This window comes from Tachyglossus aculeatus, chromosome 21 (genome assembly GCF_015852505.1).
Source record: "Tachyglossus aculeatus isolate mTacAcu1 chromosome 21, mTacAcu1.pri, whole genome shotgun sequence".
In the NCBI taxonomy this organism is placed as follows: domain Eukaryota; kingdom Metazoa; phylum Chordata; class Mammalia; order Monotremata; family Tachyglossidae; genus Tachyglossus; species Tachyglossus aculeatus.
In genome coordinates, this window is record NC_052086.1 from 75,181,448 (window position 1) to 75,193,943 (window position 12,496).

At 41.7% G+C, this 12,496-nt stretch overlaps 1 non-coding gene across 1 annotated transcript; it reads right to left on the reverse strand.

Moving 5' to 3' along the window:
- Nucleotides 1–11,917: 11,917 nt before the first annotated feature.
- LOC119943101 lies at nt 11,918–12,054 on the reverse strand. The gene has a single exon (XR_005455582.1). It is a non-coding gene; the product is annotated as a small nucleolar RNA SNORA7 (small nucleolar RNA).
- Between the last annotated feature and the right edge of the window lie 442 nt (nt 12,055–12,496).

The window sequence follows — 12,496 nt, forward strand, 5'->3', positions numbered from 1 at the left end:
TCTCCAAAGCGTTTAGTACAGTGCTCTGCACATGCTAAGCACTCAATAAATACCCTTGATTGATTGACTTTCCATCTCCCACACTTGCAGGTATTCTTGGCAGCTGCAGTAAAAACCCCTTTCAGACTCCAAATTGGGAGCACAAATGACAGTTTTTAGCAAAGTGGACAATTCAGCAGGACAATGTCTTTCCTGCCTTGGAATAGTTAAAAGAGGTTTTATATATATATATATATATATTTGGTCCCCTGAAACACGTGACCTTGTCTTCAGGACTCAGATGCACGGGACAGACTGGGTGAAGATGCAACATGATTTCTTAGAAAGAGTCGTCTTCACATAATCAGCTCCACAATATTCATCTGTGAGCTGGAAGTACCAGACTGATGAGCAAAAAATGGCCTCTGGCAAAATTAAGACTGGAGTGGATTTGTCCCCCTCCTACAGAGAAGAGCCTAAAGTCCATGAGAAAGTTTTTTAGAATCCAGAAAAAAAAAGCCAATGAGACTGGCTTGAAATGTTTAAAAACCTGGAAAATAGACAACCCCTGCCCCAGATTGGCATTTTTCTTTCCAAAGTGCCTTGTGCTCACTGCCACCCTATAAATCAGTACTGTGGTATGACACATAGGAGAGAAAGTTAGTGAATTTTGCAGGATGAAAAGAAACTTTGGCAAGTCCCAAAATAAAATCAATTAGCCCACTGTAAAGTTACATGGACTCCTCTGACAAGATTGCCACCACAACCTGAATCAAATTAAACAGTGATTGCCTAATCAAAGAGATGAGAAAGATCCAGTCAACAATCTCTTTCTTTCCCTCACTCTTTCTCTCTGTCTCTGTTTCTGTCTCTCACTTCCTCTCTCTATTTCTCATGTTTCAGTTGTGACAATCAAGTGGTGGACATGCAAAACTCATTGTGTGTATTTCTGGGTTCAGCAAGACTGTAAGGTCATCCACTCGACTATAAAGTCGTTATGGGCAGGGAACATGTCTGCTAACTCTGTTGCATTGCTCTCTCCCAAGTGCTCAGTACAGTGCTCTGTTCATAGTAAGCACTAAATAAATACCATTGATGATGAGCAAGGTGGACTCACATCACCTTTTATGAGAGTCCTGAGGGCTTTGCACATTGCTTGCTGCCTGCATATTCCTTTAGCTATTGAACACTGAACCTTTGGAAACAAAGTAGTGTGACCTAGTGGTTAGAGCATGGGCCTGGGAGTCAGGAGGACCTGGGTTCTAATCCCAGCTCCACCACTTTTCTGCTTCTGTGACCTTGGGCAAGTCATTTAACTTCTCTTTGCCTCAGTTAACTCATCTGTAAAATGGAGATGAAGACTGTGGGCCCTCTGTGGGACAGGGACTGTGTCAAACCTGATTTGTTTGTACCTTCTCCAGTGCTTAGCACAGTGACTGGCACCTAATAAGTGCTTAACAAATACCATAAAAAATATGATTGGCCCAAAATGTCTAGTCATAGGGATCAGAAATTGATTCCTCCTGCTCAATCTGTAGGGCATCAATTTAGAGGGAACATGGCAGGAACAGAGCTGAAACTTCCCTGAATTTTGTTTATAAGGTTCATTCATTCATTCAATCGTATTTATTGAGTGCTTACTGTGTGCAGAGCACTACACTATAAGGTTCCTAGTAATAGAGAAGTCACATATAAAGCACTTAACAAATACCATTAAAAATTGTATTTATTGAATGTGTACTGTGTGCAGAGCACTGTACTAAGCACTTTGAGAGTACAACATAACAGAGTTGGTAGATACATTCCCTGGCAGGCCAGGAACTGCCCATGTACTAGTGAGGGTGTAGAGTCCAAGGGCAATGGAGCTTCTGATGCTTGAAAAACACTTTTCTGCTATACAGAGATGAAACTATCTAAGGATCTCACCTGGAGAGTTTCCAGTATGCTACCAGTCTTGGCTATGGGACGGAGAGATGGCAAAGGCATATCCATTCCATTCCTAGCTTGGGCAGCATCTAGCAAGTGGAAGGCAATCTGTTATAAATCAAACCTCACCTGTGCTGCGCAGCAGCGGCATGGGAGAGAGTTGAGGGAAGAGATTTGAGTTTACTGCACCGAAGGAGGAAATGGTAAACCACTTCCGTATTTTTACCAAGACAGTACTACCAGAAGGATTGCAGATGGAGGTGGGGTGTTCTGGGTGAGATGTGTCCATGGAGTTGCTATGGGTCAGAAACAAGTCAACAGCATAAAACAAGACAATAGACAAGTAAGCCTCCATTTCTTTGACCCCTGAATGGAAAAAAGATGCTGTATTTCCATATCTGTACAGGGATTGTTATTCCTAACAAGTTCCTTCTCACTGGGTCTGCACAAGAAGTGGCTTTCAAAAGGAAAGGAGTGAAAGTGACAGGAACAGAGCTGAAACTTCCCTGAATTTTGTTAATAAAATTCCAAGAGAAAGAGAACAAAGCCTCAATTTTCTTGACCCTTGAATGGAGAAAAGATGCTGTATTTCCATATCTGTACAGCACTTCTTATTCCTAATATATTCCCTCTCACTGGATCTGCACAAAGGAAATGACTTTCAAATTGAAAGGAGAGAAGTGTCAGGAACAGAGCTGAAACTTCCCTGAATTTTGTTTTTAAGTTTCCAAGTAATAAAAAATTAAGCTCCCATTCCCCTGACTCCTGAATGGAGAAAAGATGTTGTATTTCCGTGTCTGTACAGGGAGTGTTATTACTAACATGTTCTCTCTCATTGGATCTGAACAAAGAAATGGCTTTCAAAAGGAACGTCCTGCCAGTTGTTCAGCCCTTAGGCTATCAGTTTGCATCTTGGTAAAATAACCCAAGAAGAATGAGATCAACTAGCAAATACATTAAAAACGATTTGCAGACTCCCTGATTCTTCCTCCTAGGCTCCTGACCTTTTGCACTCGGCCAAAGACTATAACAGCCTCCTCCTTCTACACATATGGGTCATCTTTTGAAAATAATCAGTTGGGTCCTCAAAACATTGGGTCCCTAATGCCCATGACCATAAGGAGATGCAGTGTCCCATTGAGATACTCTTTTGTCTTGGCTTAATATCACATTGGTTTGGAAGAAGAATTTGTCAATCCATCAATCAATGACATTTATTGAGCACATATCCTGTGCAGAGTTCAATCAATCCTTTGATAAATGGTATTATATTATGGTATTTGATAAGTGCTGAGCTTGTGCCAGGCACTGTACTAAGCACTGGGTTCGATACAAGCTAATCAGGTTGGACACATGAGGTGCCCAGTCTTAGTCCCCATTTTACAGAGAGGGAATTGAGACACAGAGAAGTTAAGTGATTTGCCCAAGGTCACCCAGCAGGCAAATGGAGGAGCTGGGATCAGATCAAATACCAAATACCATTGTTGTTATTATTATTATTATTATTATTATTATTATTCTGACTCCCAGGTCTGCACTCTATCCATTAGATCACACTGCTTTTGATTTGCAGAGTGCTTTACTAAGCACTTGGGACAGTACAATACAACAGAGTTGGTAGACACATTCCCTGACCACAATGAGCCTACTATCTGGAGGGGAATGATTATGGTATTTGTTAAGCATTTATCAATCACTCTTCTAAGCGCTGGGGTAGATTCAAGTTTATCAGGTCAGACAGAGACTTGATCTGGGCACTTGGGAGAGTACAGTACAACAGAGTTGGTAGACATGCTCTCTGCCCAATTACGGACAAATAAATCAAATGAGTCATATTTGTTGAGTGCTTACTATGTGCAGAGCATGGTAATAATAATAATAATAAAAATACTACTACTACTAATAATAATAATAATAACAATGGTATTTGTTGAGGGATTACTCTGTGCCAGGCACTATACTAAGCACTGGGGTTGATAGAAGCAAATCAAGTTGGACACAGATAGTCCCTGTCCTACGTGGGGCTCACAGTCTCAATCTTCATTTTACAGATGCACAGAGGCACAGGAAAGTGAAGTGACTTTCCCAAGGTTACACAGCAGACAAGTGGCAAAGCTGGGATTAGAACCCATGACCTTCTGACTCCCAGGCCCATGCTGTATCCACTACGCCATGCTGCAGATTTGAAAGACATATTCCCCACCCACAAGGATAAAAATTGAAAGCTACAATAAAATCCCCTTAGACGTCTTCGCCAAGCTGACCCATACTTAACAATGTCAGTGTGATGTGGCTGTGGAGGTCAGCAGGAATCTGAAGCATCAGATTAGGAAACAGTTACCAAAACTAGGTCCCCCATTTGAGGTCAATTGCCTGGGAAAGAGGCAGATTAACAATCAGTAGTCCCTGGAAACAGTGGTGTGTTTATAGCAGCAAACTGTAGGACTGAATGTAAGCATATACTAATATGTGATGATTGACGTATCCAGAATAAAAAAATAGCTGGTGGAGCCACAGCAATCAATGATATTTATTGAATGCTTTTTATGTTCCAAGCACTGTACTAAGCATTTGGGATAGTACAGTAGTATATATGTTGCCTACTTGTACATCCCAAGTGCTTAGTACAGTCCTCTTCACACAGTAAGCACTCAGTAGGTACGATTGAGTGAATATGATCTCTGCCCCTCGGGAGCTTGCAGTCTAGTCTGCATAGTTACACATTCCAATAAATTCCAGATAGGGGACAGAATGGATAAAGATAAGTGCTATGGGAGCGAGGTAGGTACCAAAGAGTTTAGGGGGGTACAGACCCAGGAGCATAGGTGATGCAGAATAAAAGGAAAATATAGTGATTAGAAGAGAGGTTAGTCAGGGAGGAAATATGGTTTAGGTATTCAACATCTCTCTCTCTCTCTCTCTCTCTCTCTCTCTCTCTCTCTCACTTTCTCTCTCTCCTCCTCCTCCACCCATTACAGATACCCTCAACCATGTAGGGTCAGCACTTAGTCCAGTCCCTGGCATAGAGGAAGTGCTGAACAAATACCAAAAAAAAAAAAAAGCTCAAGACAATTAGCAGCAGTATCTTCAAGCAGGCAAGTCAATAACTTCCGTGGGTTTATCACCAAGAGAAGCAATCACAGCAGTTTGTGGCCCCTTTTAAACCAAACTCCTTGCATGGGTCATTAGGTCCTTCACTTGATTTTTGTGTCTTGTGTGTCTTGGACTGTAATTCGATTGTTGTTTTAGGGGAGAACAAACCCCCCAATCCCTGATCCAGAAAGAACCAAACTGCTAATCCAATCATCCTGTCCCAACTTGATTACTGTATCAGCCTCTTTGTTGACCTCCCAGACTCCTGTCTCTCCTCACTCCAGTCCATATTTCACTCTGCTGCCTGGATCATTTTTCCACAAAAACCTGCAGGACATCTTTCCCCATTCCTCAAGAAACTCCAGTGGTATTCCATTCACCTCTGCATCAAATAGAAACTCCTCACCTTTGCTTTAAAGCACTCAGTCACCTTACCCCCTCTTACCTCACCATGTAACTCTCCTACTACAATCCAGCCTGCACACTCTGCTTCTCTAATGCCAACCTTCTCACTGTACATCGATCTCATCTTTCTCACACTGACCTCTTAACCACATTCTGCCTCTAGCCTGGAATGCCCTCCCTCCTCAAATCCAACAGACAATTACTCTCTACCCCTTCAAAGGCTTACTGAAAGCATATCTTCTCCAAGAGGCCTTCCCTGACTAAGCCCTCCTTTCCTATTCTCCTACTCCCTTCTGTATCATCCTGACATGCTCCCTTTATTCATCCTCCCCAAGCCACACAGCACTTATGCTTATATCTGTAATTATTTATATTAATGTTTATCTCCCCTCTAGCCTGTAAGCTCATTGTGGGAAGGGAATGCGTCTTTTTATTGTTACAGCATATGCTCTCAAGTGCTTAGTACAGTTCTCTGCACACAGAAAGCACTCAATAAATATGAATGAATGAAAAGATCCAGGAGAATTCCAGGCCCCACTCACAAACTGATAATGCAAGTGGTTTCAGGCTAAATCCTGGCCCAAATAATGCCCCAGGCAATGAAAATGTCCAACGCCCCTTCCCTCATACCTCTTCTGAGCAACAGAGCTAAAAGTTAGGGTGGAGGGGAAAGAAGCCTCAGTCTGCTGAGTTGCCCAGTGCGCACCAAACCTAGCGTCCCCACACACCCAGTTACCTGGGTATCTTTCCCCCAAATCTGAGACAATTTTCTCTACATTCCAGACTCTGGTACTACTTTTGGGTTTTCTTGTTTGTGATCACTGATTATCTGTTCTGCTTCATGACCCACCCTCAAGAAAAGAAGGAAACACTAGAAGAATCTTGGATGCCTACTCTGTAAATTTTCCTTTGATGAAAATTACCTTGGAATAGCTAAACCACTCTTCACCCACTACTGTTATGTGGCTGGAGATCAAAGCCTCATTTCCTAGAATTGTTGGCTTCAGCAGAGGACATTGGTTTCCAGTTTCCTGCTTGGCACTTTCATCAGCACGAACCTTTAATCAATATGAATGTGTCACAGTTCAATCAATTTCCAGCTAACACAGTCTCTCTATATCCACTGATGTACTAAGTCTTGATTCTCTGACTTTATCAGTTCACCTGCTGCTACTGCTACAACGAGTGCTATTTGATTACAAAACAACTGTGCATGCCTCCAAAAACATGTACACAGATTTCCTTTACCCCTAACCCTTATAATATCTCAAGATTAATCCCATCTCAAGAGTCACTCCACCAAAGGAACTATGGGTACCCCACATAATTTTCCCCTAAAGTCTCCATGCCAGACACCTATTTATATCTTTATTATCTATTCATCTGCCATCTTGGAAAGAAGGACCAGGATTCTAAACCCAGCTACTCTTCTTGTTTGTTGTTTGACCTTGGAAAGTCATTTCACTTCCCGGTGCCTTGGTTCCCTCATCTGTAAAATGGGGATTACATCTGTGAGCCTCATGTGGGACGGAACTGTGTCCAACCTGATTAAATTGTATCTGCTCCAGGGCTTAGTACGACTGGCACATAGTGAGCGCTTAACAAACACTGTTAAAAAAAGTCTGATTTGGAGTTAATTGATGCACTGAGGAGGGTAAAGGGAGCATATTTCAATCTGAACTATTTAGTTATTTATGATACTGCTATACACCAGTTAGCTCTCTTAAATGGTTCCATGAAAACAGAATGCTAAGTAAAGATGCTAAATGAGGTACAGTTTCTCATAGGAATTGATGTGAAATGTAAACATATTTTTAAAACGTGATGAAACATAATATAATTACATGATCAAATAAAAATGTAAATATGTGTTAATTGAAGGGATTTACAATGAGTTTTTTATGTATATGCATGAAAATACTTACTTTTTAAAGTATTATTCACATCCTATTCAGGAAAAAGTCACTTTATACTAATATCCTACAATAATAATAATAATAATGGCATTTATTAAGCGCTTATTATGTGCAAAGCACTGTTCTAAGCACTGGGGAGGTTACAAGGTGATCAGGTTGTCCCAAGGAGGGCTCACAGTCTTAATCCCCATTTTACAGATGAGGTAACTGAGGCACAGAGAAGTTAAGTGACTTGCTCAAAGTCACAGCTGACAATTGCTGAAGGTTGGATTTGAACTCATTACTTCTGACTCCAAAACCCGTGCTCTTTCCACTGAGCCATGCTGTTTCTCTATATGTCATTATCTATGCTAAATAGATCTGCCATTACCTGAAGCCCAGGGGAAATGGGCTTTAATCATTCTTTTCAAGTCTGTTCAAACATTTCAAAGGTTGAGTAGAAGAGGAGAGGAGGTGATTAAGCCAAAGTTCCTTGGCAACCTCAAGTTGAAATGAGAGAACGCTGAAAGAAATACCTGCATTTAAAATTCAGGTAGAAAATTGGGAAATAAAGTTATAATAGGGGATGGTTTTACAATTAGGTCAGATAATCAAATCAACCTTAGTTTCTGCCTCACCCAGCGCTCACAATCTAAGAAGTAATAATAATAAATTAATAACAACAATAAAAATAACTGTGGAATTTGTTAAGTACTTACAATGTGCCAAGAACTGTACTAAGCATTAGGGTGGATACAAGCGAATTGGGTTGGACACAGTCCCTGACCTACATGGGTCTCACAGTCTTAATCCCCATTTTACAGCTGAGGTAACTGAGTAGCAGAGAAGTGAAATGACTTGCCCAAGACCTCACATCAGAGAAGTGGAGGAGCCGGGATTAGAATCCAGATCTTCTGACTTTCAGGCCCATGCTGTATCCACAAGGTCTCACTGCTTCTCTAAGAAGTAGGGAGTATGGGTCTTGCTCCTTTCTACAGATGAGGAGCCTAAGGCCCAGAGTGTAGTAGTAGCAGCAGCTGTAAGAATATTTATTAAGCACTTACTGTGAACAAAACACTCTACTAAGCACTAGACATGGTCCCTGTAGCTCAATCTAAGAATTTCAGCTGGAAGAAGGTATTAGAGACAGAAGCATAGGGAGTGATGAAACTTTAAAACATACTGCAAACGAATACACGGAATAAACTCATAATCTCAGTAGTGATGGAGGAATCTGTTAACATGTGAGAGCAGATTTTATACCTGGCCTGGCAAGCACGGAGCATAGAGACAAGTTAAGAAACATGTGCAAAGAGAAAGAGCCTGGGGCCTAGGGCCTGGGAATTGAAGAAGAGTTAGAAGTACATTACAGGGTCTCCCAGGCTCTCTGATCACAAAAGGAGCAGAGCCATCTTTTTATGGTACCCAGTGGTGGCTGCTCTACTGAGGATGTCCATGTGCTAGAGGGCATCATACCTCCGGAGCATGGCATAGTTAATAGAGCATGGGCCTGGGAGTCAGAAGGTCATGAGTTCTAATCCCATCTCAGCCACTTGTCTGCTGTGTGACCTTGGGCAAGTCTCTTCCACAGTGAAGAAAAAATTCTTACTCAGATTCAAAATTTTCAGGCCTCATTTTGACCCAGTGGCAATAATAATAATGATAATCATCATCATCATCATGATACTTACTAAGCATTTACTGTGTTCCAGGCTCTGTTCTAAGCACTGGGGTAGATACTAGTTAAGCAGGTTGGACACTGTCCCTGTCCCATATAGGGATCACACTCTTCATCTCCATTTTACAGATGAGGAAACTGAGGTCCAAAAAAGTGAAATGACTTGCTCAAAGTCACACAGAAGACACGTGGTTCTGATTGCAGGCTTCCAGTAACCAGACAGAACTAATCCTTAAATCCCATCAACGCATACTGCCAAAATAGCCTGGGGATTTATAATCAGTATGGAGGAGTTGTAAACTAAACTCCCCAGATATCAATCTTCATTTTTCCAATAAATTTTCCCCAACCTGATTATCGCACTGTCTCTGAGGAGGATCCCAGCAGGAAGAGAAGAACCTGCCTTTTCAAAGAGGGCCCACAGAATCCAAACTGGAATCAATATTATTCATTTTGTAAGATGAGAAAGTTCTAAATCCTGGAGGATACGTTCTGTACTTCATTTATTCTACCTCAGCCCCAACTCAAGAACGTTTGAGTTATACTGGGGTTAGAATCAGACAGAATGTTACACTATATGGAAAACTGAATGGGGTATACAAATCCCAATTTTAATGATCAAAATTCTTCTCTAGGGGTTGAGTTACCATCTCTGGGATGTGCTCTACCATGACTCCTGACCATGGTTAAATGAGTTCCATTGGTTTAGGTGGCAGGATATATCTCACTGTAATCCTTATTCCCTTGTCAAACTTAGCAGGCTGTAGGGCCCTTATTGCTCTTATTTTAGCAAAGAAAATTAGCTAGAGTATTATATCATCCTGATCTACTTATGCTTCTTCCTAAGCCCTTATTTCCCCTACTTCCTCTTCCTTCTACATTATCCTTGCATTTGGATTTGTACCCTTTAAGCACATGAAATTCACTCTTCCCTCAGTCCTACAGCACTTATGTAGATATCTGTAATTCATTTTCACTTTCAGTCTCCCACTCCAGACTGAAAGGTCGCTGTGATCAGAGAATGTGTCTACCAGCTCCATTGTATTGTACTCTCCTAAGTGCTTAGTATAGTGCTCTGCCCACAATAAGCACGCAACAAATATGATTGATAGATTGTCTCTTTTTTCCTACTCCTCTTCCTGTCATTGGCTGACATTCATTCATTCATTCAGTCATATTTATTGAGCACTTACTGTGTGCAGAGCACTGTACTAAGTGCTTGGGAAGTACAAATCAGCAACATCTTAGCAAAGATGTCTTCCTTCTGTTGTTCTCTCCCAAGTGCTTCATAGAGAGCTTTCATTGGCTGACATTCATTCATTTATTCAGTCGTATTTATTGAGCACTTACTGTGTGCAGAGCACTGTACTAAGTGCTTGGGAAGTACAAATCAGCAACATCTTAGCAAATATGTCTTCCTTCTGTTGTTCTCTCCCAAGTGCTTCATAGAGAGCTTTCCTAAACAGGAGGCACTCAAACAATATCACTGATTGATTGGGAGAAGCAGTGTGATTCAGTGGAAAGAGCATGGGCTTTGGAGTCAGAGGTCATGGGTTCAAACTGTGGCTCTGCCAATTGTCAGCTGTGTGACTTTGGGCATGTCACTTAATGGGGATTAAGACTGTGAGCCCCCATAGGACAACCTGATCACGTTGTAACCTCCCCAGCGCTTAGAACAGTGCTTTGCACATAGTAAGTGCTTAATAAATGTCATTATTATTATTACTATTATTATTAATTGACTGATTAGTGATCCCCTGGGGGCCAAGGAATGCAGCCACTCTGAAGCAGAGTGTCCTACTGCACACAACATGGGCCTGGAACTCGGAAGGACCTAGGTTCTAATCCCAGCTCCACCACTTGTCTGCTGTATGACCTTGGGCAAGTCACTTCACTTCTCTGTGCCTCAGTTCTCTCATCTGTAAAATGAGTGTGAGCCCCTCATGGAACGTGGACTGTGTCCAACCTGATTAACTCGCTTTTACTTCAGTGTTTAGTACAGCACCTGGCACGTAGTAAGTGCTTAACAAATACCATAAAAAACACAATGACTCCTTTATCCAGGCCTAAACAAAGTGTTGCTGATGAGAGATGCTTTTGAAGTGAGTTTGATTAAAGTATAGTTTAGCACTTTCTCCATATGGCTAATAGAGTGGCAAACACCCTGACAAACATATGAGCTGAAGTATTCCAATTTAATGCTGCTCTTCCTCCTCTAATCACACACCAATCTCAACATAATGAGAAAGATGACAAATGAGCCCAGGGCCTGCCTGAAGGAAACAAACCCAGCTGATTTTTTTATGGTATTTGTTCAGCTCTTTCTATGTTCCAGGCACTGTATTGAGTGCTGGGGTCGATACAAGCTAATCAGGTTGTACCACAGGTTGTTACCCATATGGGGCTCAATGGTCTTAATCCCCATTTTACAGATGAGATAACCAAGGCCCAGGAAATTAATTAATTATAGTATTTGTTAAGCGCTTACTATGTACCAGGTGCTGTACTAAGTGCTGGGTTGGACAAGCAAATCGGGGTGGACACACTCCCTATCCCACGTGGGGCTCACAGTCTTCATCCCCTTTTTACAGATGAGGTAACTGAGACCCAGAGAAGTGAAGTGACTTGCTCTAGGTAACCCAGCAGACAAGTAGTGGAGCCAGAATTTGTTCGGTTGTGAAACAGAAAGAAAGTCCACTCCTTCAGCTTTTGCTGTCGTTGTCTTATGCTGTCGTGTTATGTCCAACCCATAGTGACACCATGGACACATTTCTCCCAGAGCACCCCACCTCCATCTGCAATTGTTCTGGTAGTGGATCCATAGAGTTTTCTTGGTAAAAATATGAAAGTGGTTTACCATTGCCTCCTTCCACACAGTAAACCTGAGTCTCTGCCCTCGACTCTCTCTCATGCTGCTGCTGCCCAGCATGGGTGAGTTTTGACTTGTAGCAGATTGCCTTCCACTCGCTAGCCACTGCCCAAGCTAAGATGGAATGGATCTGCCTCCGCTTGACTCTCCATCCCATAGTCGAGACTGGTAGAGTACTGGAAACTCTCCAGGTGTGACCCTGAGAGGGTATTCCTACAGCTACAAGTTCTTGGATAACATCTTCCCAGAGTCCAATCTGGTAAAAAGCTATATCCAAGACAGAGAGTATCCACTTCTCTGACCCAGGAAAAACAGGTGTTTAAAATCAATCAATCACCAGTATTTATTGAACACTTACTGTTTGCAAAGCACTGTACGAAGCACTCGGGATAGTACACTATAACAGAGTCATAGATGTGTTCACTGCTCACAGTGAGCTTATAGTCCAGAGGGACTATATTTTGTAAGCACTCAGCAAAAACAATTGGCTGATTTAAAAGCCTCTGGAGATGATGAGTTAAAATGGTTATAATGAGACAAAGCTCATCATTACGGTTTCATGGAATTATCATTAGGACTAGTTCAATTCTTAAAATGCAATTAGAATTCCAGAATTAAGTGACCGATCCTTTGTTCCGAGTGATTTTTTGC